Source organism: Hyla sarda, chromosome 1, assembly GCF_029499605.1.
Source record: "Hyla sarda isolate aHylSar1 chromosome 1, aHylSar1.hap1, whole genome shotgun sequence".
NCBI classification, from domain to species: Eukaryota; Metazoa; Chordata; class Amphibia; order Anura; family Hylidae; genus Hyla; species Hyla sarda.
In genome coordinates, this window is record NC_079189.1 from 417115385 (window position 1) to 417142881 (window position 27497).

The 27497-nt window shown below is 39.4% G+C and overlaps 1 protein-coding gene across 1 annotated transcript in view; it reads left to right on the plus strand.

Moving 5' to 3' along the window:
• The first annotated feature begins 3355 nt into the window (after positions 1-3355).
• The window catches only part of FAM222A (family with sequence similarity 222 member A), a 91330-nt gene continuing 67188 nt past the window's right edge, over positions 3356-27497 (plus strand). The window contains exon 1 of the mRNA XM_056528861.1: positions 3356-4295. The gene's annotated coding sequence lies outside the window, so the exon portion shown is untranslated. The remainder of the gene's footprint in view (positions 4296-27497) is intronic.

Consider the following 27497-nt stretch of genomic DNA (forward strand, 5'->3'; position numbering starts at 1 on the left):
GTATCAGCTGTATATACAGTACAGTATATAGATGTATCAGCTGTATATACAGCACAGTATATAGATGTATCAGCTGTATATACAGTACAGTATATAGATGTATCAGCTGTATATACAGCACAGTATATAGATGTATCAGCTGTATATACAGTACAGTATATAGATGTATCAGCTGTATATACGGCACAGTATATAGATGTATCAGCTGTATATACAGTACAGTATATAGATGTATCAGCTGTATATACAGCACAGTATATAGATGTATCAGCTGTATATACAGTACAGTATATAGATGTATCAGCTGTATATACAGTACAGTATATAGATGTATCTGCTGTATATACAGTACAGTATATAGATGTATCAGCTGTATATACAGTACAGTATATAGATGTATCAGCTGTATATACAGTACAGTATATAGATGTATCAGCTGTATATACAGTACAGTATATAGATGTATCAGCTGTATATACAGCACAGTATATAGATGTATCAGCTGTATATACAGTACAGTATATAGATGTATCTGCTGTATATACAGTACAGTATATAGATGTATCAGCTGTATATACAGTACAGTATATAGATGTATCAGCTGTATATACAGTACAGTATATAGATGTATCAGCTGTATATACAGTACAGTATATAGATGTATCAGCTGTATATACAGCACAGTATATAGATGTATCAGCTGTATATACAGTACAGTATATAGATGTATCAGCTGTATATACAGTACAGTATATAGATGTATCAGCTGTATATACAGTACAGTATATAGATGTATCAGCTGTATATACAGTACAGTATATAGATGTATCAGCTGTATATACAGTACAGTATATAGATGTATATGCTGTATATACAGTACAGTATATAGATGTATCAGCTGTATATACAGTATAGTATATAGATGTGTCAGTTGTATATACAGCACAGTATATAGATGTATCAGCTGTATATACAGTACAGTATATAGATGTATCAGCTGTATATACAGTACAGTATATAGATGTATCAGCTGTATATACAGCACAGTATATAGATGTATCAGCTGTATATACAGTACAGTATATAGATGTATCTGCTGTATATACAGTACAGTATATAGATGTATCAGCTGTATATACAGTACAGTATATAGATGTATCAGCTGTATATACAGTACAGTATATAGATGTATCAGCTGTATATACAGTACAGTATATAGATGTATCAGCTGTATATACAGCACAGTATATAGATGTATCAGCTGTATATACAGTACAGTATATAGATGTATCAGCTGTATATACAGTACAGTATATAGATGTATCAGCTGTATATACAGTACAGTATATAGATGTATCAGCTGTATATACAGTACAGTATATAGATGTATCAGCTGTATATACAGTACAGTATATAGATGTATATGCTGTATATACAGTACAGTATATAGATGTATCAGCTGTATATACAGTATAGTATATAGATGTGTCAGTTGTATATACAGCACAGTATATAGATGTATCAGCTGTATATACAGTACAGTATATAGATGTATCAGCTGTATATACGGCACAGTATATAGATGTATCAGCTGTATATACAGCACAGTATATAGATGTATCAGCTGTATATACAGTACAGTATATAGATGTATCAGCTGTATATACAGTACAGTATATAGATGTATCAGCTGTATATACAGTACAGTATATAGATGTATCAGCTGTATATACAGTACAGTATATAGATGTATCAGCTGTATATACAGTACAGTATATAGATGTATCAGCTGTATATACAGTACAGTATATAGATGTATCAGCTGTATATACAGTACAGTATATAGATGTATCAGCTGTATATACAGTACAGTATATAGATGTATATGCTGTATATACAGTACAGTATATAGATGTATCAGCTGTATATACAGTATAGTATATAGATGTGTCAGTTGTATATACAGCACAGTATATAGATGTATCAGCTGTATATACAGTACAGTATATAGATGTATCAGCTGTATATACAGTACAGTATATAGATGTATCAGCTGTATATACAGCACAGTATATAGATGTATCAGCTGTATATACAGTACAGTATATAGATGTATCTGCTGTATATACAGTACAGTATATAGATGTATCAGCTGTATATACAGTACAGTATATAGATGTATCAGCTGTATATACAGTACAGTATATAGATGTATCAGCTGTATATACAGTACAGTATATAGATGTATCAGCTGTATATACAGTACAGTATATAGATGTATCAGCTGTATATACAGTACAGTATATAGATGTATCAGCTGTATATACAGTACAGTATATAGATGTATCAGCTGTATATACAGTACAGTATATAGATGTATCAGCTGTATATACAGTACAGTATATAGATGTATCAGCTGTATATACAGCACAGTATATAGATGTATCAGCTGTATATACAGTACAGTATATAGATGTATCAGCTGTATATACAGTACAGTATATAGATGTATCAGCTGTATATACAGTACAGTATATAGATGTATCAGCTGTATATACAGTACAGTATATAGATGTATCAGCTGTATATACAGTACAGTATATAGATGTATATGCTGTATATACAGTACAGTATATAGATGTATCAGCTGTATATACAGTATAGTATATAGATGTGTCAGTTGTATATACAGCACAGTATATAGATGTATCAGCTGTATATACAGTACAGTATATAGATGTATCAGCTTTATATACAGTACAGTATATAGATGTATCAGCTGTATATACAGTACAGTATATAGATGTATCAGCTGTATATACAGTATAGTATATAGATGTGTCAGTTGTATATACAGCACAGTATACAGATGTATCAGCTGTATATACAGTACAGTATATAGATGTATCAGCTGTATATACGGCACAGTATATAGATGTATCAGCTGTATATACAGCACAGTATATAGATGTATCAGCTGTATATACAGTACAGTATATAGATGTATCAGCTGTATATACAGTACAGTATATAGATGTATCAGCTGTATATACAGTACAGTATATAGATGTATCAGCTGTATATACAGTACAGTATATAGATGTATCAGCTGTATATACAGTACAGTATATAGATGTATCAGCTGTATATCCTCAGCACTACAGAACTAGCACCAGAGAATGAGAGATCCCAGTCCTGAAGAACTTCCCACTTCTCTGCCCACCATGACCCGCCCACCGCTTTTCCTCTCTGCTCATTGGCCCATTGTCTGGTATGGGCGTGGGTGGGCGGGGCTGGCAGAGCGGAGACAGATGCATCGTTCTGGTTCCCTGTCAGTTCCCGACGTGCAGAGCAGCAGAGAGGAGGCTGTGGCCGAGCAGCAGCTGCATGGGCGCAGATCCATCCGGCTCATCCATCAATCTCTGCACGATCGGTTCTGTTCCTCCGCTCCCCCCTCTGGGCTTGGTGGGGAACCCGGCACAAAGCCCCCACAAGCCTGAATGTGTGGAGGATCTAAGCTGCTGCCAGACACCCGAGAGGGGATGTAACCCGCACAGGAGAGGATTAAGTGGATGTCGGATGGTGCATCTTCTTCTTGTTCTGCAGCGGCGGCTCTGAGGCTCCGGGTCACGGCACGTTTCGCACTTCTCTCGGTAATATTTCTTATCTGCGGCATCCGGCTCCGGTGGATGAGTCTGCATAGACTCCAGGCTGTCCTCTGTGTGGAGTTTACAAGAATGATCGCAACAAAGACATTTCCCTTTCTTCCCTGTTAATATTTAAATTCATTTTGTATTGTTTTGCTGATTTTCTGCTGTGATCGTGATATGAAGACGCTGCCCCTGAGGCTGCAAAAGAAATTGAATTCTCACTGCTAAGAAGAAGGAAAAAATCCAGATTAATAAGACACGGAGGCTTCTTCTTCAGACCCCAGCTCTGTCTTCTAGAAAGACCCCTTGTACTGCTCATTTCTCTTCTGTCCTGGAACATACTTGTTGTTATTCTTATTATTAATATTATTATTATTATTTATGGTTTATTTGACACTTGGATTAATGGTACCAACTTCAAGTCCACATGACACTTAAGAAAAATTGATGGTCCCTAAAGACAGAATTTCATTTCAACTCTTTGTATGCTCATTCCCATCCCACTGGTTTTTGTCGGAAGATTAAAGGAATATTTCTCAAGACCTTATGGCTTGGATTGAGTTTTAGAGTCCTACAAAGACTTTATTATTATTTTTTTTCCTGGATCAAAGGCAGCAAAGCAGGGGAAAAAAAAGAAGATTTATGGTAAATATTTTCAGGTTAAATGCTAAATATTTCCCAATTTGGATTTTCCGGGTATTTTAGAGCAGATGGTGGATTTTCCTCCCAGCTATCTTCTTGCTGGTTTAAACTAGTTACTTTATCTTAATCGTCACCCATCTGTGTAGAATTAATAGAAACCTCTTTTTCTACTGAGCTGTTAGGAGTTACTGCGTGTTTTAGACTTGTTTTATTACTTACTATATGTCTTTAGTAGGGATAGTCATTTATCATCTGGGAATATTGTAATACAGTGGTCCCTCGAGTTACAATATTAATCGGTTCCGGGATGACCATTGTATGTTGAGACCAGAACTCTATGGAAACCTGGTAATTGGTTCGGAAGCCACCAAAATGTCATAAAAAAAATAGGAAAAAGTGAGGATTAAAGATAAATAAGTAGATAACTAATATAGATAAAGCAAATCCTTACATATAAAAGTAAGAAAGATCTGCTGAGAGATGTAATCACTGTCTATTCCAGTGTTTTCCAACCAGGGTGCCTCCAGCTGTTGCAAAACTACAACTCCCAGCATACCCGGACAGCCAAAGGCTGTCCGGGCATGCTGGGAGTTGTAGTTTTGCAACAGCTGGAGGCAACCTCTTTGGGAAACACTGGTCTAGGTAGAGGACAGAAGCTTCTTCAGGGTCCTGTAAAGAACACGCAATGTCCTAAAAAAAGAAAAAAAGGAAAATAGAGCCGCGCTTACCTGGTGTCTAAAGGAGAAGCTAACCCTGGCACAGGTAAAGAGTACAGAACATGTAATACCTCCCTGTACTATAGTGGGCGCTACCAGACACCAGTCAGTGCATACACTTCAGTAATATAGGTAAAGAGTACAGAACATGTAATACCTGCCTGTACTATAGTGGGCGCTACCAGACACCAGTCAGTGCATACACTTCAGTAATATAGGTAAAGAGTACAGAACATGTAATACCTGCCTGTACTGTAGGGGGCGCTACCAGACACCAGTCAGTGCATACACTTCAGTAATATAGGTAAAGAGTACAGAACATGTAATACCTCCCTGTACTATAGTGGGCGCTACCAGACACCAGTCAGTGTATGCACTTTAGGAGTACACGGGTTTTACCAGTGAAATATCCATTCTGATTGGTCAGTTCTTTTAGCCATTGACATGTTTCGCAGATTCCATAGCATTGTATGTTGAGTCTGGTTTCAGGTTACAATGGTCCAGAAAAGACTATTGTATGTTGAGGCCATTGTAAGTTGAGGGATCACTGTACTGTGTTAGGTGAAGACCTGCTCCTGCAGATAAGGCAGGGTCCTGAAAGGGTTAGGCACTTTGTTCCAGCACTTTTGTAGATGGGGATCTTCAGTTATTGTCTTGCAGTATTAAGACTTGTAAGGAAGTTTACAATGGACACATAGATATAGATGTGTGTTTTGAAAATAGAGCAGGATGGTAGTTTCTCAGGCTAGGCATGCTGTATCTTATCTTTTATACCAGGGTTGAATAGCACTCGGTGGCACTAAGAGGGTAGGGTCATTAGGCCTTTGTCCCATAGGATTTATTGCTGGGGATTGACTATAATCTGTGCTGAAGCTATTCTATAGAACAGAATGTAAATATTTGCAAGCAAAGCCAATGGTGTTGTATATCATTGTATGCTTGTCAGCTCCTCTGAAGTGGCTAGAAGCAATTTAATGTCCTTCTTCTGGAAAGTTGAGATGACTTAGTTTCCATCTCAGAAGACACAGTCAGACAGTATTTTTCTGTATGACTAAGGAGAGATGTCTAGCCTTAAATGAGAATTGATCTGGTCTTGTCTTTTTTACTATGCTAGCATTTGAATTGTTCTCCTGTGTGTACCATGCTGCGTCTAGAAATCTAGGATCATATAAGTCAGATAAATATGATGGTAATAAAACCTTTAAGGGATTAGCTGGTAAAGGGTATAGGACAGAATAAATGTCCTATTAAATACTGGTTGCAGGGATGACCTTTGTGCTGGTTTTATCATACAGTTGTATATAAAACACATTTTCCCTTTTGTGTTTTGGTTGCTGTAGTAGGCTTTATGTTTCTGTTTTTATTGCACTGTCTACTCTTAGAACACTCCGATTCATAATTATATGACATGATTTAGTTTTACTTTGTATTTTTTTGTTTTTCAGTATTAATATAGAACTTTTTTTGTTTTTTTTTGTTTACTATCCCCAAATATTTACCTACATAAATTTTATTTGGATAAGCTATTTTTATTCCCTTTTTTTATGGATTTTACATCCTCCAGGCAAGTGTGTAATTCAGTTTGTATTACTCGGATATTATCAGTATTTATTGTGGCTCTTCCTGTAATTTAATACTTTAATTTATATTGCGTATACTGTAATAATGCAATTTATTACCCCTTATAACCCAAAAGTGACATTTTAAATTACCAGTCCCCATTCATCTATGCCCATGTCTGGTGTATCCGCATTACACAAGTGCTAAATCATAGTGGATGGCCCTGGATCATTATTCTATATGTCACATTCCATTCTTAGTTCATAATTTGTGCAGAAATTTGGTGTAGTGATGGACTGTGAACTTCAATGCCCTTGCCACCTGTTGGGAATAGTTAAAAGAACTGCAGTTTCCTGATGTAAGGGTAGGAAGTTAGTTTATGGGGGAGGATATTCTTTTAAAAACCCATGAATCTGTAAAACAAATGGAATAGGTTTATTACAGTGTTGGCCTTGACCTTGGTTGGAACTGTCTCCAGGTAGTCATTGCACATCAAAGGAAACAGGCAAATGGCGTGGGAGCAGAAATTCCCTGCAAGTAATATCATTGTCTCAGCTGCGGCAAAACTATTAAAATGTACATCATATTAGTGTAAATCCGAACTGATGGCATTGTGAGAGGATACTTTACAATGGGGAACACTTCTGCCTGGTTGATGATCAGACAATGGCTGTAATTTACATCTGTAGCTGGTTGTAATGTAAATAAGGTTATTTTTTTCTTCCTATGGCAGATTATTGTAAACCTTTTATGTATCTACATCACAAAACATATAGAAGTTTTTACCATGTGGGTAAAAAGGGTTAAAGGGTTACCTGAGACATGGGTCCACGCTGCCCTTCATTCTCCAGTAGTGATGAATAGTGAAGATCTATGGTTGAAGATTATGTTTTTCCATGGCAGAAAAGGTCCTTTTTGGGTTCAGGTATTGCTTTTGGTTGTGTTTTTTCATTGTGTTTTTTTTATTTTTTATTTTTTGCAGAAGGCTCATTGAAGTAAGTTTTCTTGAGTGCATCTTTCCATGTACTTATCATTCTGGGCTTACATGTACCATATTGGTCAGTTTACTTTTAGCCCAAACCCGGACAAAATGCAACCAACACAAAATAAAACTATAAAATAAAGTTTTGCACCTTTTTTTCTTTGTTTTGGACCAACTTCTGGTTTTGGCTACAAATACTGACCAAAACACTATGTGTGAACTTAGCCTTAGGGTTGATTTTATTATAAGGATGTTGGTTTGAATTATTCCTTTTACATGCTGTATGGTAACCAGCAATAACTATCCCTATCATAGCAATTGAAATACTTCTGTTTTCCGTGATGTCAATTTTCTTCTGCTACTCACTACTTGTGTCCAGAACAGGAATATTCATACATACATTATCATGGGGGTTTTATTGGAGGGTTTCTTTTTGTTCATTGCATTATTACCTTTTATAAACTATGGTTAGGTGTCTGTGTTTTATGAACAACATCTGTATGCAGTCTAGTAGTTATCCGTTTCTTCTAATATGTACCATGACTGGTTTAGTTTGTGTTTGTTTAGCTGGAGATTTAATAGGAAACGTCAGATTAGTAGACATCTTGATGAGCAGGCCTCGCAGATGGGTCAGTCCTCCTTTTGTCTGTCCTTGTTTTGCTTATGAAGGTAGACACAATAAAACTGTTCTGCCTTTCAACCTCTAAACAGATAACAAGGCAGAAAGGAAATGAAAGGGCTTAATGGCATATGGCCTAGTAACCATTCACAAACAAGTGGAGGCTCAAAACCCTGGGAGACTATATCTGAATAAACCCTTAGAAAAATAGATGGTCTAAATGTAAACAGCCATAGGGGATTTATATAATGTATATTGAATTTCTTTAGAAGACACAGCTTGACTAAATGTTTATACTGTGAAATGTGTGTTTACTCAGCAGTATCTCCAAAGGTGGCATTACTGTCCTGAATAACACAACATTGTAAGTTTAGATTGCTGTTAAGTGCACCTTTAGATCCAAAGTGCACAGTAATATAATGCAAAGAAAACCCACGCAAGTGTAGGGCGAGTATATGAATATCATGCAGCTGTAGGGCGAGTATATGAATATCATGCAGGTGTAGGGCGAGTATATGAATATCATGCAGGTGTAGGGCGAGTATATGAATATCATGCAGGTGTAGGGCGAGTATATGAATATCATGCAGGTGTAGGGAGAGTATATGAATATCATGCAGGTGTAGGGAGAGTATATGAATATCATGCAGGTGTAGGGCGAGTATATGAATGTCATTCAGGTGTAGGGCGAGTATATGAATGTCATGCAGGTGTAGGGCGAGTATATGAATATCATGCAGGTGTAGGGCGAGTATATGAATATCATGCAGGTGTAGGGCGAGTATATGAATATCATGCAGGTGTAGGGCGAGTATATGAATATCATGCAGATGTAGGGCGAGTATATGAATATCATGCAGGTGTAGGGAGAGTATATGAATATCATGCAGGTGTAGGGAGAGTATATGAATATCATGCAAGTGTAGGGAGAGTATATGAATATCATGCAGGTGTAGGGCGAGTATATGAATGTCATGCAGGTGTAGGGAGAGTATATGAATGTCATTCAGGTGTAGGGCGAGTATATGAATGTCATGCAGGTGTAGGGAGAGTATATGAATGTCATGCAGGTGTAGGGAGAGTATATGAATATCATGCAGGTGTAGGGAGAGTATATGAATGTCATGCAGGTGTAGGGAGAGTATATGAATGTCATGCAGGTGTAAGGAGAGTATATGAATATCATGCAGGTGTAGGGAGAGTATATGAATATCATGCAGGTGTAGGGAGAGTATATGAATATCATGCAGGTGTAGGGAGAGTATATGAATATCATGCAGGTGTAGGGAGAGTATATGAATGTCATGCAGGTGTAGGGCGAGTATATGAATATCATGCAGGTGTAGGGAGAGTATATGAATGTCATGCAGGTGTAGGGCGAGTATATGAATGTCATGCAGGTGTAGGGCGAGTATATGAATGTCATGCAGGTGTAAGGAGAGTATATGAATGTCATGCAGGTGTAAGGAGAGTATATGAATGTCATTCAGGTGTAGGGAGAGTATATGAATGTCATGCAGGTGTAGGGAGAGTATATGAATGTCATGCAGGTGTAAGGAGAGTATATGAATGTCATTCAGGTGTAGGGAGAGTATATGAATATCATGCAGGTGTAGGGCGAGTATATGAATGTCATGCAGGTGTAGGGAGAGTATATGAATGTCATTCAGGTGTAGGGAGAGTATATGAATATCATGCAGGTGTAAGGAGAGTATATGAATGTCATGCAGGTGTAGGGCGAGTATATGAATATCATGCAGGTGTAGGGAGAGTATATGAATGTCATGCAGGTGTAGGGCGAGTATATGAATGTCATGCAGGTGTAAGGAGAGTATATGAATGTCATGCAGGTGTAAGGAGAGTATATGAATATCATGCAGGTGTAGGGAGAGTATATGAATATCATGCAGGTGTAGGGAGAGTATATGAATATCATGCAGGTGTAGGGCGAGTATATGAATGTCATGCAGGTGTAGGGAGAGTATAAGAATGTCATGCAGGTGTAGGGAGAGTATATGAATATCATGCAAGTGTAGGGAGAGTATATGAATATCATGCAGGTGTAGGGCGAGTATATGAATATCATGCAGGTGTAGGGCGAGTATAAGAATGTCATGCAGGTGTAGGGCGAGTATATGAATATCATGCAGGTGTAGGGCGAGTATATGAATGTCATGCAGGTGTAGGGAGAGTATAAGAATGTCATGCAGGTGTAGGGAGAGTATATGAATATCATGCAAGTGTAGGGAGAGTATATGAATATCATGCAGGTGTAGGGCGAGTATATGAATATCATGCAGGTGTAAGGAGAGTATATGAATGTCATGCAGGTGTAGGGAGAGTATATGAATGTCATGCAGGTGTAGGGAGAGTATAAGAATGTCATGCAGGTGTAGGGAGAGTATATGAATGTCATGCAGGTGTAGGGAGAGTATATGAATATCATGCAGGTGTAGGGAGAGTATATGAATGTCATGCAGGTGTAGGGAGAGTATATGAATGTCATGCAGGTGTAAGGAGAGTATATGAATATCATGCAGGTGTAGGGAGAGTATATGAATATCATGCAGGTGTAGGGAGAGTATATGAATATCATGCAGGTGTAGGGCGAGTATATGAAATGTCATGCAGGTGTAGGGAGAGTATATGAATGTCATGCAGGTGTAGGGCGAGTATATGAATGTCATGCAGGTGTAGGGCGAGTATATGAATGTCATGCAGGTGTAAGGAGAGTATATGAATGTCATGCAGGTGTAAGGAGAGTATATGAATGTCATTCAGGTGTAGGGAGAGTATATGAATATCATGCAGGTGTAGGGAGAGTATATGAATGTCATGCAGGTGTAGGGAGAGTATATGAATGTCATTCAGGTGTAGGGCGAGTATATGAATATCATGCAGGTGTAGGGAGAGTATATGAATATCATGCAGGTGTAGGGAGAGTATATGAATGTAATTCAGGTGTTACATTGAACCTAACATGGACATCATCTTTATGCAGTTTATATATTCACCCCATGTTTGCTTGTTCTATGGTACAGCAGTTTCCTCCTAAACTCTGAAATCCTACCAATAGGTGTGGAAGCCTTCAATAACATTTGCCCCAAGCCAGTTTCAGAATATGGCCACATTTCTGTTCCATATTACAGCTGCAAGTTCTGACTATGGATATAATGAACCGAACTGAAGCATCATAGAGATTTATAATGCTGTCAGTTTGAATCATTGAATTTGCTGTCAAGCTGGGACTTGCGGCTGTAATATGGGGGTAGAAATGCAGTTGTATTATGCTGGTCTGAAACTGGTCTAAGAGGGTGTGTGAGATAGGGAAATGAGGTTGATATTGGGACCATAAAGGCTGGTTATTGGTCACATTAGGCTCAGCGATCAGCCAATGAATAAAAACGATACTAGATTGGTGCTTGTGTCAAGCACTGGTCTTTCTATCTAAAAGGTAAAAATTAGTAAAAAATAGCACTATAACAGTGTTTCGGATTATAACCTACCAGATGGATATAGGTGGAATAATACGATATGCACATAAATCATGAAAACGTAAATCACAAGGCCAGTATTGGCCTTGTTCACACATGTTTTAGTGCTACAATGTTGCATAACTGAAGCTTGTTTTGCATTAGTTATTTATTATGTCATATATGTGTAATATTGAAAAAATAGAATGTGCAACATATTTAACTATTCAGAATGCTACAGACTAGGAAATAACACTGGCACTATGGAAATATTTGGTAATGTATCTTCTTTACAGGGTATGATGTACAACAACAAAAAAGGCTGTTCTCTTATTCGTTCATAAGCAAGTTTGCCTTATAAAGTGGTCCCCAGGCTCTGAGACCATGCAAATATAATTTTTTTCTTTATAGACATATCATTGTGACCACTGAACAATGGGCACGGAGGTTTATAGGGAAGGAAGGAAATAGATTTGTAGATTGGAAGTCAAATAATCTAATATTTGCAGCTTAATTCTCTTGTTTTTACATTAACATGGTTGACCTCTCTAGATCAGAAGTGTGATGATGTGGAAATAAGCGCCACAGGCCGGTACTGTAGGTATTTCGGCTGGGAGGACCCCGCATACTCTTTAAATAGGGGAAACAATCTGGAGGGTTTGTTTCTTAGTGGAGTCTATCATGGATAAAGAGATTTATACAGGCTGAGGCTAAGCCTCCCCTTTCAGCAGCCCATGTGACACAGTGCTAGTTAAAATGATCATATTTGGATAGATTATGGAGATTAATGGGGAATGTGTTGACTATACAGTATAAACAACTCTTGAGAAGGTTAACAAGAAGAATGTTTGCAAGTTGTTTGTTGAGATACCTGTTTATCTGTGAAAAGTGTCTGGAGCTGGTATTCTTTATAAAGGAAAAGAACACAGACTTTGTGCTAGCGCATCTATCGTACTTATTGATGCGTTTATTAACCTTTTGTCTATGTATATTATGGACTGTATTTGAAGATGGAGGATATCTTCTAGTTTACTTAATTCCAGCATAAACCTTTATGAAAGGGAACCTATAGGGGGGACAGACCCTCTTAAAAGGGGTACTCCACTGCTCAGCGTTTGGAACAAACTGTTCCAGACGCCGGAGCTGGCTCCTGGAGCTTATTTCATAGCCACACCCCTCATTACATCACACCTCGCCCCCTCAATGCAAGTCTATGGGAGGGGGCGTGACGGCTGTCACGCCCCCTCCCATAGACTTGCATTGAGGGGTGGGGCATCATGAGGGGCGGGGCTATGACGTCACAAGCTCCCAGCACCGGCTCCAGCATTCGGAACAGTTTGTTCCAAATGCTGAGCAGTGGAGTACCCATTTAAGGCCTGAATGGGATGATTATTGCCCAATGTAAGAGAGTAATCAGCTGATAAATAGGCAAAGGCCTCTGTTGTTGCACCACTACACTGTGACCATCATAGACATTTCCATATAAAAAGAACCTTATACTTGAGTAATCACTGGTCCCCCACAGCTCCTGTTGGCTTATGTCCATTCCACAGATCTTGTGTCGTCTTCCTGCTTTCAAGACGAGCATGTGTTGCAGATCTACACGCTTAGCCAATCACTGGCCAATATAGGACACCACTGCAGCCAGTGGCCAACAGGTCCTGGTCCTAACACTTATCTCAGAAACAGAAAGAAGACAGTAGGTCCGAGGACTAGATGCAGTTGATCAGGAGCTGTGGGGGATCGGGGCTAGGTCAATATAGGTTTTTGTTCTATGCTTCAGTTATGCATAAGATAGCCTTGTGCATAACTGCAGATATACGCATGACCATTCAGATGACCCAAAAATTTCCCATAAACATGCCAATTCATCTCAACCGTGCATAAATAGTGCTTCCATAGAGTGAACTTAAGGGATCCAATTGGACCTGTCTGACCCTTCTTCTGGAGCAATGAATGATAACTTGTCCTTCTCTATTTATAATCTGTGTTTGCAGTGAGGACTCCATTATATTGGTAATAATCCTCCTGCTTATTACAACAATACTATATCACTGTTACAGTCAACTATATAAAAGAAGTTCTGTGCGGCGTATATATTAGTAGTAAAGATGTGAACATCTGTTCGGGTTTTGGTAGTTGCCTATGTCTTATTGTTCATACTGAAAGAAATAATATGTAAATGAGCCTTAGGACTAAAGATTTTCCAGCAAATTGTTCTCTGTAAGTCATTGATGGGAAGAACATGTTGCAGACTGTGACCTTGTGTTTAATTGTAGTCTTTGGATAGTTATCTACATTAGGACTGGTTTATGGGTGTAGCAATTCATTTATAGTCGCCTTAATGTTGCCTGTTTCCATGAATGATTATTGGTCATTTTAACCTGTATTTAGGTGTTTGATTCCAATCCTGCTGTCTGCCTCTTCTATATGAACTGCTGGCCTTTGCACTCTGGCAGCCAGTGCTATACTTCAGTGCTATAATACTTTTTTTTTCTTAGACTGGTTTTGCTGATGGCATTTTCCAAGTATATCCTCAGCCAATTCCCCCCCACCCTTCTATTATTCTTAAAGGGGTACTCCGCCCCTAGACATCTTATCCCCTATCCAAAGCAACGGGACCCCCGCAATCTCTGCTGCGGCACCCCAGACATGGCCTGTGGCCATGACAGCGCCTCCAGCACTGCACCTGATGCTATAAACGAACGCCGGGTGCAGCAGGGAGATCAGATCAGACATCTTATCCCCTATCCTTTTGTATAGCGGATAAGATCTCTAGGGGCAGAGTACCCCTTTAAGACCTGAGATTTCAGTTCTAAAGCAACTGGAGTGCTACCTCTGGTTCAGTGTATAACCTGACAGCAATGTCAGCCCCCTGTCTTACGGATACATAACTCCATTCTGTCATCAGGGGCAAGCAACAGTGACTGGTGTGCTTTATGTAAATCCGCCAGCCACATACAAGACTAAATTTAACCTATTTGCTAAAAGCTAAGACGCCAGTACAGCCTTTCTGTTTAGATTATCAATGTAATGGAGGGCAATGACACATAGATAAACACTGGAGACACAGCCTTATCAATTGTTATAAGAAGCCTTTTTAAGTGGTCAGTGTGAGATATGTTGTGCTCTGCTTTCCTTTATTTGCGATACATGACACCATGGAATTTTTACCATTTGTAAATCATCTCTACTCCAGGCTGTTAAGGAGCCGTAGCTTATTATTTATGACCTGTAAAGGTATACAGGTTACTATAAACCCTAGGTGTCCAGCCTGCCTCCTTCCAGCTGTCGCAAAACTATAACTCCCAGCATTCCCTTACTGCCTTTGGCTGTCCGGACATGCTGGAAGTTGTAGTTTTGCAACCATTCGTTGCTATATGGCAATTGATGAAGGCTGCACTGCCCACTAGTCCGGTTCCATAGTGGGAAACAGAAATAAATGCAAGTGAAAAATCCACTTGTTACTCCCCATCCTGCTCTAACTTATATCTTCTTCTGTGGCCCACAGCCTCTTGCTCTGCCAGGTTGCCAGGTCAGGCCTTGTGGCCTCTTTGAAGGCGTACCACCACCCTGTTACATGTTGCCTAGTGGTTAAAGCCCTTTCTTCTCCTTTCTAGTATATTTGATTTTTTTTCTTTCTTTATTTTATTGCTCCCTTTCCTGACCTTGGCCTGTGTTCTCAACTACACTTCTGTTTTGACCCTTGGACACTGTACCTGGCTATCTCTGATGCCATCTCTGCCTTGCCCATTGGTTACTATGCCTGGGTACTACTTCTGTTCCTTTCTCCCAGCTTGCTCTAGGCTTTACTCCTGTCTTATCGCTTGGTTTGTTGTTTCATGTGTGATCTCCTGGTGATGCTCCTTGGCTCTGCTCCTGACCATTCTTCACTTCAGCAACACTACCACCAGCAGTTAGTGTCATGTATGGCGTAAACTCTGCAGCTCCTTGCAAAGAATAGGGTGAAAACTAGGAGTTCTCTTACATTCTGTTCTGTGTAAAAAGCATTGCAGCTTTGAGGGCTCGTATTTTGGTACATACCAGAATTGCATACATTTGGTTTCCTCACCATGAGCATGGATTTCTGCAAACTCCATTCAGATGAATTTCTGCAACAAATCTGCCACATGTTTCCTTAAAGCGCTTTTTGGTATTCAAACATCAGTTCAAAGGCCATGTTCACACCTCAGAATTTCCATGCTGAATTCCGCATCCACCACAGAGATTCTGCTGCAGCACAGTCCCATTGAATTCTGCTGCACTGTGCACATGGTGGAATTTCCGTGCCAGATGTTTCCAGCAAGGAAATTCCGATTTCTGTGTCTGCACAAAGAATGAATACGTTCATTCTTTGTGCGGAGACCACACGGAAGGCATAGCTGTCTATGAGATGGCGCATTCCTGTGCGGTCCTAGCGTAGTATCCTCAGGAATATCCGCATGGAGAATCTTCAAGCGGACATTCCCGGCACTGCGCCATCTCATAGACTGTGCATTCCGTGCAGTCTCCGCACAAAGAATGAACATGTTCATTCTTTGGGCACGGAAAATGGAATTTCCTTGCCGGAATCTGGCAATGAAATACCGCCATGTGCACAGAGCAGCAGAATCCCGTTGAATTCAACAGGACTCTGCTGCAGCAGAATTTCCGTGCCAAACTCCAATACGGAATCCGGCATGAAAAATTCCGATATGAACATGGCCTAAGACTCTTTAAGGATTCACATAATCCCTATATAATGGCTGGAAGGTGGCGTCTGTCTCATTACTGTATGTGGTTGACTTAATTATACACCTCCAAGCAGTAAATTATAAGGAGTGTTTAATGGGTACAATCAATATATATATAATTTATTTATTTATTTATTTTTTACATTTTTACAGGTGTCCTGTTTGAACAGCACCTTCCTTTGCCACATCTGGTCATTTCATATTGTGTATATATAGGTAACAAAACTGCTATCCATCCATTAGGTCATCCTTGGACCCAGACGCTAGCAGTTGAGATTTAGTGCTCTTTGCCGTTTTAACTTTGACTGTTTGCCAGCTAAAGAAATATTTTCATTGGGATAAAGCTTAAAGTGATATATTATCTCCCAAATCAGTTTTCTGCATGGTCTCTGATCTAATGCTGTTTCCAGTGTCTTACCCTTTGATACGTTTAACCTTTGGTATATAGGGTAAAGATATTTCATTAAGGCAATGTGATTTCACTGCCTTTGAAGTGGCTGGATTTCAGTTACTCAGTAGCTACATGACCTTAAGGCAAATCTTTTAATCTCTCTGAACCTGGGTTAAAATAATTTGATTGTAAGCTCTTAGAAAAAAAAAGATTTTCTAACAAAAAATACATTGCACACAGTGTAGTCTCTGAAAAATCCTTTTAAATATATATTGTTTTTATTGAAAGGAAAGAAAAGTTAGTCTTTTTGTTTATTTTTTATTTGTATCTATACCTGTATTTTAACGATATTCTGAAACGTTTCATAAAGATCATCCTTTTTCATGTACAGGAAGTCTCTGTCTCGGAGTGTTGGAGGAAAGTGGGCACTTGTAAATAATGGTAGGCTTCTGCACCGTATTTCATCTTTGGAGATTTATGCTCAAAAAATATGGGGTGGGAATGGGCTCTAAGTGACATCACCAAACTGTAACTGTTCTTTAACCAGCTTATAGGGGACTTCAATATTGGTGGCCTATTGTCATGTTAGACCATTAATATCTGATTATTGGGCGACCGGCTCTCCCTACCTGCAAAGAACATAGCCAAAAGCAAATAGCTCCATACAGTGTGTAGTGGCTGGTATTGGTTACTGCATCTCACCCCCATCCGCTTTAGTGTATGTGAATCGATTAGCGAACTAACCTGTGTGTCATAAAGAGAGAGCTACCGTGTACAAATGTTTCTTTTTATTCTCTTTTTTTTATCGGCCCAGAGTTAAACGAACATAGCTTGTGGTTGTATTAGTAGTTCAGTAAGAATCTTATATTCCACAATGGGGGGTTGCACTGTTGTAGTTTGGTCAAGGCTGCCAAGTGATAGCAATCCATAGTTCAGCACTTTTACCCTCCTTGTGTAGGTGACTACAGTTCAGTTTGGAAAGACCAGCCTGTTCTATTAACCTGTCACTGTTAATATATTAACCATTTGCTGCTCAATGACTCCTGAAATTAGTGCAAATGGCAAGTGGACAAGATATTCTGAAAATTAATATAAAATGTACATAAAGTACAGGACATTCCATTCCACCATTTTAAAACTTTCCCTACGTAAAATAGATAGGAAAGGTTAGTTAAGTGTTTTTCTTGATGCTGGACTGTGTATTTTACATGTCCTATCAACGAACCTTCTTAGTGTTTATGTTTGGGTTTAACTGAATATGACACTTTGTGCGGTTGTTTGAAACCACAAAACTCGTTTCATTTGTACATCTTTTAAAGATATAAGTTATAGTATAATATTCTCACTAGAAACTTCTACCTATAATATCACAAGATTTATCCCCTTAAGGCTATAAAAAAGGGTACTGTATAAAAAGCTGTATTTTTAATCTTATAATGAGTGACAGCTCAGCTTTTGTTTTCCAGAGTTCGTAACATTAGAAAGCTTGGCTGTAATTGGTTGTTATGGGTTAAACCAGACAACCGTTTTAGTTTCTTTCTCTCAAGGTGTACACTGATATACACTTTTCCATAGACTTCAGTAGAACACATTATTAGACACTTTTTTTTATTTTTTTATTTTATTTTAAAGGGTTAACATAGTTTAAAGGTGGCAAATCCACTCAAAAATAATCTGATGTGAAATGCAAATGGCCGCTCAGCATTAAAACTGTAGTGCAACTATATCCCTTTGGCTTTACTCTGACATTTCCACTGTGATCGTATTGCATTATATTTAAAGCAAAACATCACTGTTCAAAAATCTGCTGTATTTATAGACTATCTAGTCTAGGTTTATACTGTCTAAGATGTAATTTTCTTATCTCCCTCATTGTGTCAGTAATGGAAATGTATGTGGACGCAGGGCTGGTTCTGCCTATAGGCAAAATTGGCAGCCGCCTTGTTCGCCCGCTGTGCAAAAAAGTTAGTAGCCAGCCAGCATCCAAAGCACTCGCTGCTCATCCGAAGAACCTGCCCACCCAGCACCACAGTCGCAACCTCCCCCCCTTTCCCAGTATCACAATAATCTGCATTCTTCAGCCTGCTGGAGGAGTCCAGTGCCAAATGCTGCATTGCGCGTGCCTCAATACATCCACCCCATGAGGAGGATGTTTGCTACAGCAAGTCACCCTATTAGTAAGATGGGGCAAGTCAAAGGGCGGAGCCAATGGGCGGGGTCAAGGGGTGTCAAAATTAGCTTTCGCCTAGGATGACAAAGATCCTTGCACCAGCCCTGCGTGGAAGGAGACTTGGGTGTTCTTTACTGCCTCTATGGTATTCCCGACTCATGGACTCCATCAGTGTGATCTTCAGACACTATATCAATGACATATAAGAATATTTTTCTAAATCTTTTTTTTTTTTGTAAGGTTATAGGGTGGAGGATTTTTTTTTCTTTTCTTTTAGTTTTTCCTCCTGTCATGTCTGTATTGGCCTTTGTTCACACACAGCTATTGGTTTGGTTGTATATGAACAGTTTCCTGTTCCCTGGTCAGGGAATAGTTAATAGCCTTTTGCTTGCTAGCCAAGAGCTCCTAGGGTTTGTCTATTTAAAGTCAGCCCAGTCTAGCCTCTGGGCTGGTGATACTTAATTATATCCTGACTTGCTAAGATGCTGGACATGCAGCATGGAGCTCTTAGTGAAACACTCTTTATTTGAGCTTTTAATCTACTATCTCTGTCTTAGTATGCACTTTGTATTTTCTGGTTTTGCCATGGTTAGGTGGCATGCTTATAGTACATTTTAATCTGTGTTTGTATAGTCTGTTTTAGGATTTCTATATCTTTTCTGCTATATGTCTGTTCACACTGTTTTTCTCTTGTATCCATTTATATTAAGTTCTGTGTTTTATATTTCTGTTTTTCCTACTGGGTCAGCTTCTGACCACACTGTGGAGTGTGCCGCTGGCCAGTAGTCTATTTGGATTTATTATTAATGGCTACTTCGTTAGTGGAGTGTCCAGTTTGCGTGTCCAGTGTGAACAGTGTCCTATGTTACATCCCTGTTACCGCTCCATGGGGATTCCTTGTCTACTGGAGGTGTTCGGAGGGATTGCTATTCCTGTCTTGTGTTTAGTGTGAACAGTGTTCTTTATTATATCCTGTGTATTTAGGCATCCCTGTTACCTGTCCATGGGGACTCAGAGGGTGTTGTTATTCCTGCGTCTACTGGAGGTGTTCTGAATGGATTGCGATTATTCCTGTCTTGTCTTTAGTGTGAACAGTGTTCTATAATTATATCCTGAGTATCCATTTTTCTGAGTTGTAACTTGGCATCCCTTTTATCTGTCCATGGGAACTGTGGACTGAGGACGTGTCTACTGGAGATGTTTGGAGGGATTGCGATAATTCCTGTTTAGCGATAGATCCCGTTTACCTGTCCGTGGGGACTCATAGGGTATTGTTATTCCTGTGTCTACCAGAGGTTTTTCTAGGGGATTAAACTTATTCCTGTTTTGTTCTGGAGTATGTTCAGACTTATCCATTTTCCTGTCTGGTATAAACTCTTATGTTTATTAGTTCTTTATTCAGATCTTTGGAGTTCTGTTCATGACCGCTTATCTATAGTGTCCTCTTTTCACGACCACTGAGTCCTCTGTACTAACTCTCTGATCTGTGTCCTCTGAACTTTATAATATAGAGTTCTATGTTCCTGTTTTGTTTCTGGTTTGTGTCCGACTATTTATTAGTATGTGTTTTTATTAGGCCCCTGCACTTTAACTCAGGGAGGGACCGGCGCCCAGTTGTTGATCCATTTAGGGTGGATGGGCAAGTAGGCAGGGAGAGTGGATTTAGGGTCAGTTTAGAGCTCACTCTCCCTGTCCCCTGGTTGGTCCCTGACACCTCCACTTTTTGTAGTTGTTGTATCGACTTTTCATAAGATTGGATGCATCATATATTTATGTTTCCTGAAATACTGCTGGTGATAACATTCCCCTGCAAACCAAAATTCTGAATTGACAAAAAGTGTCCATATAATTGTGATTTCATTTGTTGAATTACATTTTTATAAGCAATGTGTCACCTGTCACTTCAAACACATTTGATAAATCTGCCTCACTGCGTACTGCGTATGATTTAAATAATTCTTCGGAACCATCATTTCCTTTGTTGGAAGCCCAGTATGTGTATCAGGTAAAATATTCTCTGCTTAGTGAAAGTATTCGCACTGCTCTAAAACATTGGCAGCAGGCATTGGCAGAGTTTGTTTTCATGGCTACAATAAATAGCATGTGCCTTGTGTCTCTTTAGAGTTCCTATGGATCACCCCTTTCTTAAGACAAGGCCTCACAATTTTATGTCTATATGAACAGAGGGTCACAATGGGGAAGATTTGACAGTGTTGTGGTGCATATGAAAGGAAAATACCACCACTACACCATGAATGCACAGAAAACCTACACGAACTCCCCTATAAAGGATATACACAGCGAATATGGACAATTTTGATGAGACAGCCCTTTTATTGTGATAAAAAAAATTATAGATCTCAAAGAGAAATTAATTGGTGGCACTCAGTTGTAAAAATCCAACGTGCTTTATTCTCTTGTGGAGCAGCAGGTTACAGCAATGTGTTTAGTAAGCGACAATTGTTTTGTGCTGTTTTCCTATAGATTCCCCTTGGGGTAATCCTAAAATACCTATTTTCCCCTTTGAGTATTCTATCAATTTTTATTTGTTTATAATTGGCTGCTTCCTTTCTCAAATTTCCTTTTTATTTCTAAGAACAAATAAAAATTGATAGAATACTCATAGTAGAACAGGGCACAATAGGTATAAACGTCCTAAAGACAGAAATAGGCACCAAAACCCTCACAGTATAATGAAACAAAGGTTGGGGTCTGACACTTGCAATGAAATCTAAAAGTGTCTATTTAAGTACAAGCATATGTGGAATCTACTCGCACCCGAGAACGCGCGGGTAACGCAGGAGGTAAGCAAAGGCGATGATTGGGCGGAAGCATAGCAAGGGCGAACCATTAGTAAATGAAGGAGTGGCCTATAAACAAACAAAGAATTTGATTGCAGGATAGATCTGGCAATCAAGAATGACTAATCCATACAACAGACCCGATCGAGAAGCTCATGATCCCATTGGGTAAAGAGCGCTCGGGATATTCCAGTGATGTCACAAACGGAATCTATAAAACAAGCTGACACGGCATCCATGCTCAGATGCCTGCTACCTCTTGATAAAGCTACTTATGTAGCGAAACATGTCGAGGGGGGCAGAGTAGGAGGTTTTAACATAAATAGTGCTGAGTCCGGGATAGGACTGAGTGTGAGCACACTCAGACATTCAATTAAAACGATAACTCTCAGAAGACAGAGTGGTCTCTAAGAGTACAGTGTTTTACAAATATAACAAAAAGGGCTTTCAGCACTATTGTTTTTAATTGTGTGTAGAATATAAGTAACAAAACAATAAAGCTTATGGAAATTTTAAAAGGTATATGGGAAGATAGGGTATTTTTGGATTACCCCAAGGTGAATCTATAGGAAAACTGTTATAATTAACCCTCCATATACTGGTCTTGACCAGTTATGGTATGAATTGTTTTACGCTGACACGTGCTTCTTCCACGTGTAAGCGCGAAACAATTGTTGCTTAAATGCATTGCTGTAACCCGCTGCTCCAAAAGAGAATAAAGCATGTTGGATTTTACAAGTGGGTGCCACCAATTCATTTCTCTTTGAGCTATTTGGATGTCTATGCGCCTGCTGGGCTGTGCACCACTTTATACGCTGGGAGTTAAAGGAGACTGTATGCTGGGACACTGAAGCATAATCCAATAATCCAGAGTAAGGTTGAGAAATTCAGTAACAGTGCCAGCATTTACTTTCTTTGTGTTTTTTGGCGATATATATATATATATATATATATATATATATATATATATACATATACACATTATTCTTGTGCTATATAATTTTTTTCCCCAAATCATTATTATATGTATGATGTATGAATGTGTCTCCTCGCCTGTTGACACACTGATAAATCTGCCTCGCTGTGTATTTAGAATTATTTTGATCGTAATAAATCTAAGAAATCCAAATTTCCTGTTGATGTTTTATAAAGGGCCTTTTGTTAGAAGCCCAGCATGTCTATACTTTACGAGTTTCTCACATGCTCTTGTCAGATACAGGTCATTAGCTTTGTTAATTGATCGTTTGTTTACATGCAAATACAAAATAGAGAAAAAAGGCACAAGTCATCTCGACCCTGCATATATGTGTGTATATTTGAATGCATGTAAAGATTTTTGTGTGTGTATGGATGTATTCCTATGTGTTATCTTGACAAAGTTGAGAGGAGAGTAAACGGGACAATCACATTCATGCTAACTGATAACAAAGGGGGGTAACCTCCTAAAATCAGTCATCTGAACAGACCTTGTCTGAAAGGAGAACTGTGGTGTGAGTCCCCCTGTGCCCGGGCTGCAAAAACATAAAAAACAAACTTTGTCACCTTCCTACATACCCCGTTGCGGAGATATGGGTGTCCCGTTGCACCGGTGCTGCTGGCTTCTGTCTTCTTAAGCTGGAAACGTCACAGTGCAGGCTGCAGCGATGTGCCGCGTCAACCAGTGATAGGCTGAGCGCATTGTCGTGTAAGGAGCCTGGGCCCGGGCTCCTTACATGACAGTACACTCAGCCTATCAACGGCCGAGGCGGGAAATTGCTGCGGCCGGCGATACACTGCCTGCCTGTGACGTTTCGAGCCTAAGAAGCCAGAAGCCAGTTGCATCGGAGGAATGGGATGCCAATATCACCGCAACTGACGAACATAGGTAGATGAGTTAAAAAAAAAAAGAAAATTTTAAATATTTTTGCAGCCCGGGCACAGGGGGACTTAAAAAATGTATGCTGCAGTTCTCCTTTAATGTCTGGGAAACCCACCAATTTTGGCAGGACCCGTCATATGTCTAATGTTTATGGAGGTATCCCAACTCTACTCCAGTGGCAAATGTTGGGAAAGCAGGCTCTGGATTCTATACAGATATGGAGGGGGTCAGGGAGCATTCGATTGACAGCTATCTCAAGTATATGCCTAAGAAGCCAAAAGAAGTTCTGTGAAAATAACAAAGGAGCCAGATTGTATTTATCTTAGATAATAAAGTACCTTGCATGGCTGAAGATATGCCAGGTATGAGGGTACGCCACCTACTGGTATTTTGTTCTGTCAGACAGAACAAGTGAAGCGAGGGAGATAGCACAAAATTCATACCACAACCTCCTCAGACCTGTCTGCTCTGGAAGAATGTATTTATTTTCTCAGCCGCCGGCCTGACCAGTGACCTAACCTGTGATAAGCCAGTAAGGGAGGGAAAATTCCCTCTGGAATACAACAGGAGTTAACACCTGCTGTGTCTGAACACAGTTAGACTAAGATTATAAAGAGACTTCTGGTTAGGAAGTGTCTTGTGAGAAAGGTGTAGACCGCAAGAGCGCAATAAGGTTCAGTTCTCATAATATTTGTGATGTTCATTTAAAGGGAATATATTGTCTAAATTGTTATTATAGAGTCAGATACTGAGACATTCTTTTCATCTATAAATGCCTGTACGTGTAAGAGAAGTCAAAGCGACTCTACCTTGTATACCTATGGGGACCCCTTTATAGCTATATATGGACAGTCCTTAGGGTCTATTCCCATGTACATTATCATGCAGTTTTAAGTGTAAATCACTGAACACAGCATCAAATCAGCAGCTTCAAATCCTGTGCATCAAATATGTGCAGAATTCTGTACATGTGAATACACCCTAAGGGTATGTTCACACTACGAAATTCCACGGTGTGAACTTAACATTAGTGTGAAAGGGTCTCCGAGACCCGTTCACACTGCGGAATTGTTCCGCGCAAAGAAAGAACATGTTCATTCTCTGCGCGGAAGTCCGCGAGCACTGCATAGCCGTCAATGGTGACGGCGCAGTGCCGCGCGGTCCTACCGCCGGCTGCCAGGCTGAATCTCTGCTCGCTAAATTCAGCGAGCGGAGATTCCGTTTACACACTGTAGTGTGAACATACCCTAAAAAAAAATACAAAAAATTTAGTTATTTCTATGATGAACACTTGCACACAAAAAAATTATAGAAATAAAACCATGGGGGGGATTTATCAAAACCTGTGGAGAGGAAGAGTGGTGCAGTTGCCCATAGCAACCAATTTTTCAAAGGCCTGTATAAAAATAAAAGGAGAAATCTGGTTAGTTGCTATGGACAACTGCACTACTCTTTCTCTACACGCATTTTGATACCCCCCCATGTATTTGTCTTATTAGGATAAATTGTATTATGGCTGTCCATTTTCAAGGTTAGGAAATGACTGTGATATATATTAATTTTTTTTACATGGATATCATATGACGATTATGGTCCTTATCAGTTTCATTCATAGGGAGAGATTTATCAAAACCTGTGTAGAGGAAGAGAGGTGCAGTTGCCCATAGCAACCAATTAGATAGCTTTTTTTTTTCCTTTTTCAGAGGCCTTTTTAGAAAAGTCAAAAAGTGATTTGATTGGTTGCTATGGGCAACGTCTACACAGCTTTTAGTAAATGTGAAAAAAAAAATCATTTAAAATGCAATCGCTTTAATTTTAAAGGAATGTGAATATCCTTTCTATTCATTCAGAGAGGGGATGTGAGATCAAGTAATGGTCATGGGGGCAGGGATTGGAGAACTCTACACCCAGCCGCTCCCCTGCCTGAAATGGCTAATAACAGAGAACAATAGATTGCATTCATCTACACAGTGGCTGGAGATAAGACCGACTTTAAGTTTAATGTCTCTTTAAGCCACAGCATAGCGTACCAGTCTCTGATTGAAAAGACCTGCTGGGAAAGCGGCGGGTGTCCTACCTTATTCCTCTTCCCCGCTGCTTCCCTAATTGCCAAATAGTTGCATTTCAAACAGGATTTACTAGGAAACACAACTGGCCTATAGAGGAGTGCGTTCACCTTGGGACTTGTCCAGACAAAAGTATACTGTAAACTTTATAAGATGGGATTTTCTATTGCTCAGCCTTTTTGTCTATGGATAAACAGGAGTAATTAACTTCTGGTAATGATAGGATAGCGAACACGGAAGATATAGCATTTACTACTTTATTTACTTACTTTATATACACTTTATTTATTATATTCCTTGTGTAGGGTCACTTACCCCAAGGTAAGGTAAGGTTTGTGGTGCTGTTTTTGTTGCAGTGGTGCAGAAAATGGCATCTGTGACAGATTTATATTCCATTGCATAGCATTTCATATGCCTGTCAACTTTACTGTAGAACCAGTCTGACTTGTCACACGTGTACAGTGCACCATTTCGGAGCGAGGCGAGCTGAGAGTTATGCAGAATTATGTTAATAGCTGCATAGGAAATGGCATATTTGTTGTTAGAAACCTGGCATTTATGTTTATTTTGGATTCCTGCAAACTATGCCATACAGCAGCATGTATACCTTTTATTTATATATATATATATATATATATATATATATATATATATAGTGATCCCTCAACTTACAATGGCCTCAACATACAATAGTTTCCACATACAATGGTATTTTCTGGACCATTGTAACTTGAAACCAGACTCAACATACAATGCTACAGACAGTCCAGATCTGTGATACCTGTCACAACTGGAGGAACTGACCAATCAGAATGGGCATTTTACTGGTAAATCACCTGTATTACTGAAGTGCATGCACTGACTGGCTGTCTGTTAGCGCCCCCTACAGTACAGGGAGGAACTACAAGTTTTGGACTACTCCTTACCTGTGCCAGAGTTAGCTGCTCCTTTGAACACCAAGGAAGGGTGGCTCCATTTGGGACACTGGGTGTACTGTATAGGACCCTGAAGAAGCTCCTGTCCTCTACATTAACCATTATTTTCCAACCAGGGTGTCTCCAGCTGTGGCAAAACTACAACTCCCAGCATGCCCGGACAGCCAACGGCTGTCCGGGCATGCTGGGAGTTGTAGTTTTGCAATAGCTGGAGGCACCCTGGTTGGGAAACACTGACATAGACAGTGATTTACAGCAGCTCTTTCTTACTTTCCTATATATGGAGAAGCTTTGTCTCTATTATTTATCTACTTATTTATCTTTAATCCTCACTTTTGCCTTTTTTTCGGATGACATTTTGGGGCTTCAGAACCAATTAGCAGGTTTCCATAGAGTTATGGTGTCAATATACAATGGTTTCAACATACAATGGTCATCCTGGAACCAATTAATATTGTAACTTGAGGGACCACTGTATATAATTTTTTTTATTTTTTTTCTAAAGTATGTCGATGTGGAGTGGTGAAGCTCTCTCAAACACACTTCAGCGGGTTGTGGGGCTCCGGCCCCATCAACCTTGACTGAAAGATCTCTGGCGATAGGGGGAATAGGGGGAAATCTCAGTCAAGTGAGTGGGCCACTGTGGACCACCTTAATAACTTGTGGTCTTTCAGGCAGCATTAATGTGAGAACAGGTTCCCTTTTAAAGGGGTACTCCACTGGAAAACATTTTTTTTTTTTAATCAACTGGTGCCAGAATGTTAAACATAATTGTACATTACTTCCATTAAAAAAACTTAATCCTTCCAGTACTTATCAGCTGCTGTATGCTGCACAGGAAGTTCCTTTCTTTTTGAATTTCTTTTCTATCTGACCACAGTGCTCTCTGCTGACACCTCAG